At 33.4% G+C, this 5,837-nt stretch overlaps 1 pseudogene; it reads left to right on the top strand.

The window, feature by feature from the left end:
- The first annotated feature begins 227 nt into the window (after positions 1-227).
- On the top strand, positions 228-1,528 carry LOC141489826 (general transcription factor IIE subunit 1-like; annotated as a pseudogene).
- Positions 1,529-5,837: the final 4,309 nt, after the last annotated feature.

The raw sequence follows: 5,837 nt of genomic DNA, 5'->3' as shown, positions 1-5,837 counted from the left end.
ACTTCATTAAGGTTGGTTGATCATCACCTCATGTTGCTGTTAGGGTGTGCAATGTTATGCTGCTTCTGCTCTTCTCTCTCAGCATCAGTTCATGAAAGTCTTTCCAGGCTTCCTTAAATTCCCTTCCCTCCTGGTTTCCAATAGCACAATAGTGTTCCATGACATACATACACCACAGTTTGTTAAGCCATTCCCCAATTGAGGGACATTCCCTTAATTTTCAAAGTGCTGGTTTTCTGCATAAAATGACTGACTCATATGTCCTTACAGGGGTTCCACCATCTTTGAAAATACATGCTAAATATGTGTTATGAGGATTGTATGGCTTTGAAGATGCTTTTGCCTCAGCCTGATCCAAAATCCATGCGTAAAGGAGGAAGACATTTTGGAACTACTGAAGTTTGATCAGAAACAACTTGATTAGTTCTGAACAACTTGAAGGGTGATAAGTTCACAAATACAGAATGAGAGTAGAGAAAGATGCATATGGCAATGCTACTTAGCATAATTATAACTTTATTAATTATTGTCTTTTGGTTAATGTAGATCACATGGGGGGAGTAGTGATGATGATGAGGAAAGAGATTCCACTATTCAAGATTCTTTCAAATACCCCACTTGCTATAGTATTTTTAAATAGTTGGAAGCCAGTCAACTCTTTGACCTCGGGACAGAAATTTTCCATTGTAACTTTTGTGAAGCAGAAGTGGAGGAGGAAGATTCAGCAATGCCCAGAAAAGATGGTAAATAGTTTTTGAAAGGTTTAATGAACAGAGTGAGCCCATTTATTCACTGCTTACAAGAAACTGATGATCTTAACTTTGCCTATGAAATACTTGAGCCAGAACCTATGGAAATCCCATTCCTAAACAAAGCAAGGAATGTGATGCTGCTGCTGCTGGTGCTTCTGGCCTTTCAGGTGCACACACCAGGAAGCATGGACTACCAAGGATCAATGCTATGAGAACTTATACATTCAGAATGTTGTCATCAATATGGGGGACCAGGATGATCTTCATCAGGTAACAGTGAAAGGGAAACCCAACATAGAGAGATCAAACTGGTTTAGCGGGAGCATAGTCCAGGGAGTTTATGACTCTGAAGAGATGAAGGAAAGTGCATTAGACATCAATGCTTCTCAGGAGTGGCAAGAAGGTGGAGTGGCAGTGGATGATAATGAGGCAATTAGACAGGCCCTCCTCATTCATGAAAAGAATCCAGAAGCAGTTGGCTCAGTTGGGGCAGCTACTCATAACTACTGCAAAATGTAGTGACTCAGAGAGTGATACAAGTTATTCATCCAAAGTCTCTCCACCTCTTCCATCTGCAGCTGATCCAATGTACCAAGAGGATGAAGAAGAAGAAATGTTTGAGGAGGTGGCATATGATCCAGTTGTCATGGTAGCTGGACATTTATTCTCTCACATTGAAAAGCCAGTGACCTGACTTAGTAGCATAAATCACTTAAGAAGAGAAAGATGTATATATTATAATGGAGTAGCAAATATTTGAGGACCTATTTGCTTGAAACTTCTATGTCTTACATGTTGACCAGATTAGAAAATGTATTTTTCAAAATATTTTCCAATATTTCATTTAAAGTAAATATTCATCTTACACAAATCAGGATAAGGGTAAGGATTTGACTTAAGTGAACCAAAATAGAAAAGGGGAGAAAGAAAGGGAAGATGACTGAGTGAATTTTATGCAAATTGAGAAAATTCATTCATAGCCTTATCTGTCACCACAATAGCTGTATTTCTATTCATTTTTAATTTTTCCTAGTTTCATAATTTTCTCATTCTCTTAAATAAGGAATATCTCTGGCACCAGTATGGATTTTGGTTTTCTGACCAACTTTTCAAAGAGATATTATGAAGCAGTTATTTCTGATATGTAGCATGGCAGTGTTTCTTAAGTCAGAATTTTAAACTTATTAAAATATGCAAATAAATATATGCATTCATATTTGTATATAAATATAAAATTTCCTATAATTAACACAACCTCATATAGTTTTTTTTCAATTTCCTTTTCCAAGTCTTTGTGGACAGTAAAGATTGTATTTCAGAATTTGAATCTATTAAAAATGATGTTTCCTTTACCTTGGGTGAATGTTAGAATTGAAAAACAATTTTCAAACTATTTTATACCAATTAAAATTGTTATTGCTAGTAATATAACAAGGGTTCAAACTGATATTTTATCTTCTTTAAACATAAAGTTTCTTTTAAAAAATGGTAAAGTAAGTGTCTGAACTCAGTGTGTGTATGGCTATCCTTCTTTGAGCCAAATCTGATGAGAGTAAGATTCAAGTGGTTCTCACCTCCTCCCTTCTTCCCTTCTACTGCAATAGGTCTTTTTGTACCTCTTCATATAATGTGATTTTCCCCATATAATCTCCAACCTCTGATCTCTTTCCTGCCCCCACTTTAAGGAGATATTGTTTTTAAATCATTCTATCATAGTCACAGAGAAGTCATGAGTGTCCATTATTTTTGGCTAAGTATATTCTTTAAAAGACTTACAATTCTCAAGAGTTATGAGAATCTTTCTCCCTGGTAGGGATATATCCAGTTTCATCTTACTGGATTTACTGTTTTACTTCCGTACTGTTTTTGCCTTTTTTACCTTTTCATGAATCTCTTGTATCTCCTGTTTAAAGTCCAAATTTCTTATTCAGTTCTTGTCTTTTCACCAGGAAATGTTGGAAGTCTCCTATTTCATTAAGTGTCTATCTTTTCCCCCTTGAAGAAAATGCTCAATTTTATCCAATAATGAATTCTTGACTGCAATCAAAGCTCTCTTGCTCTTTGAAATATCATATACCAGGCATTTTGATGTAGCTAGGTCCTGTGTAATCCTTACTTCAGCTCCTTGGTATTGCACATTTTTGTTGCCCTTTGGGCATAAATCCAAATTGTTCTCCAGAAAAGTTGGATGAGTTCACAGTTCCATCAACAATGAGTGTTCCAGATTTCTGACATTCCTTTCAACATTAATCATTGTCCTTTCTGGTCATATTGGCCACTCTGAGAAGAGTGAGGTGATACCTCAGAGATATTTTAATTTGCATTTCTCTAATAAGTAATGATTTGGTGCAATGAATAATATGACTATATATCACTTTGATTTCCTCATCTGTAAATTGCCTTTACATATCCTTTTACCATTTGTCAGTGGAACAATGAAATTTTTTTGAAAATTTGACTAAGTTCTGTGTATATTTTAGAAATGAGTGCTTTGTCAAAAATACTAGTAAAAATTATTTCGCATTTTCTGTGTTTTCTTTGGATCTTAGTTGCAGTGGTTTAGTTTGTGCAAAAGCTTTTTTATTTAATGAAATCAAAATTATCTAGTTTGTTTTTATTATGCTCACCATCTCTCCCTTGGTCTTAAACTGCTTCCCTTTCCATAGGTCTGACAGGTAAACTAATCATTGATCTCCTAGTTTGCTTATAATACTGTCTTTTATGTCTAAATCCTGTGCCCATTTTGACCTTATCTTGGTATAGGGTGTGAGATGTTCGTCTAATCCAAGTTTCTGCCTTAATAACTTCGACATTTTCAAACAGTTTTTATTAAAGAGAGAGTTCTTATCCAAGATGCTGGACTCTTTGGGCTTATCAGACATTTGATTACTATAATCCTTTCCTACTGTCTCTTCTGCACCTAGTATATTCTACTGATCCACCACTCTATTTATTATCCAATACCATAAAGTTTTGATGACTGATGCTTTATAACATAATTTTAGATGAGGCAAGGTTAAGCCACCTTCTTTTGTACTTGTTCTATGAAAACCCTAGACATTTTTGACATTTTTCTATGTAAATTTAGTTATGATTTTTTCTGGATCATTAAAGTAATTTATTGGATGGTTAATTTGCAAGGCACTAAAAAAAGTTTAATTTAGGTAGAATTGGCATTTTTGTTATATTAACTTAGCCTATTCATTTGTGAGAAAAGTGTTTTGTAGTTGTTTTCATAGAGTTTCTGAGTCTGCCTTGGAAGGAAGACACCCAGGTATTTTATTTTTTTTAGGTTCTTTGTAAGGCATATGGGGTTAAGTGGCTTTCTTAAGGCCACACAGCTAGGTAATTATTAAGTGTCTGAGACATGATTTGAACCCAGGTACTCCTGACTCCAGGGCCAGTGCTTTATCCACCTAGCCACCCTTATTTTATATTTTCTGAAGTTACTTTGAATGGGATTTCTCTTTCTAGGTCTTGCTCCTGTATCTTGTTTTTGATATATAGAAATGCTGATGATTTATGTGAGTTTATTTTTATATCCTGCAACTTTGTTAGAGTTGCTAATTGTGTCTGATAGTTTTTTAGATGACTTTTTTGAATTCTCTCAGTACACCATCATGTTATCTGAAAAGAGTGAGAGTTTTGTTTCTTCCTTCCCAATTATAATTCCTTCAATTTCTTTTTTGTTTCTTATTGCTGAAGCTATCATTTCTAATACTATATTAAATAGCAGTGGTGATAATGGACATCCTTGTTTCACCCCTGATCTTATTGGGAATACCTCTAGGTTATCCAAATTGCAGACAATGTTTGTTGATGGTTTAGATAGACACTTCTTATCATTCTATGGGACAATCCATTTATTCTTGTTTTTAGTGGGAACATGTGCTGTATTTTTAAAAGTATTTTTCAGCATCTATTGAGAAAATTGTATGTTTCTCTTAGGGTTGTTAAGGATTTACTCAATTATAATAACAATTTTCCTAATATTGAACCAAACCTGCATTCCTGGGATAAATCCTACTTGTCCATGGTGTATTATCCTACTTATACCTTGGTCTAATCACTTTGCTAAGATTTTATTTAAGATTTTTGCATCCATATACATTAGGGGAATTGTTCTATAATTTTCTTTCTCTGTTTTGACTCTTCCTGGATTAGGTATCAATACCATATTGGTTTCAGAGAAGTATTTAGGCAGAGTTACCTATTCACCTATTTTTCCAAAGAGCTTATACAGAATTGGGAACAATTGTTCCTTAAATGTTTCATAGAATTCACTTCTGAATCCATTTGACCCTAGGGATTTTTTCAGAGGGAGTTCAATGATTGATTATTGAATTTCTTTTTTCTGTGATAGGCTTGTTTAGATATTTGATTTCCTCTTCATTTAACCTGGGCAACTTATATTTTTGCAAATATTCATCCATTAGATTATCAAATTTATTGGCTTACAGTTGGGCAAAATAATTTCAAATAATACTCTAATTTCCTCCTCATTGGTGAAGATTTCAAATTTTTAATTCATGATACAAGTAATTTGGCTTTCTTCTTTCACTTTTTAAATCAAATTACTTAAAGTTTCATAAATTTCATTGTTTTTTTTCATAGAACCAATTCTTGGTTTTATTTATTATTTCAACAATTTTCTTGCATTTGATTTTTAATTTCTCTTTTAATGTTTAGAATTTCTCATTTAGTATTTAATGGGGGGATTTTGATTTTTTTCTTTAATTTTTTAGTTGCATGCTAAGTTCATCGATTTTCTCTTTCTCTATTTTACTCATGTAAGCATTTAATGATATAGTATATCCCTTAATAACTGTCTTAGCTGTATACCATAAATTTTGGCATGTTGTTTCATTATTTTCATTATCTAGGATAAAATAATTAATTCTACCTATGATTTGATGTTTGATCCACTCATTCTTTAAAATGAGGTTATTTAGTTTCCAATTAATTTCATGTCTATATCTCTATGGTCTGTTATTACATGTGATTTTTATTGCATTATGATCTGAGAAGGAAGTATTCATTATTGTTGCATCTCTGCATTTGAATATTAGGTTTTTATGCCCTAGT

Source organism: Macrotis lagotis, chromosome 5 (genome assembly GCF_037893015.1).
Source record: "Macrotis lagotis isolate mMagLag1 chromosome 5, bilby.v1.9.chrom.fasta, whole genome shotgun sequence".
NCBI lineage: Eukaryota > Metazoa > Chordata > Mammalia > Peramelemorphia > Peramelidae > Macrotis > Macrotis lagotis.
The sequence above is the reverse complement of the archived record's forward strand: the minus strand, read 5'-3'. Positions and strand labels throughout refer to the sequence as shown.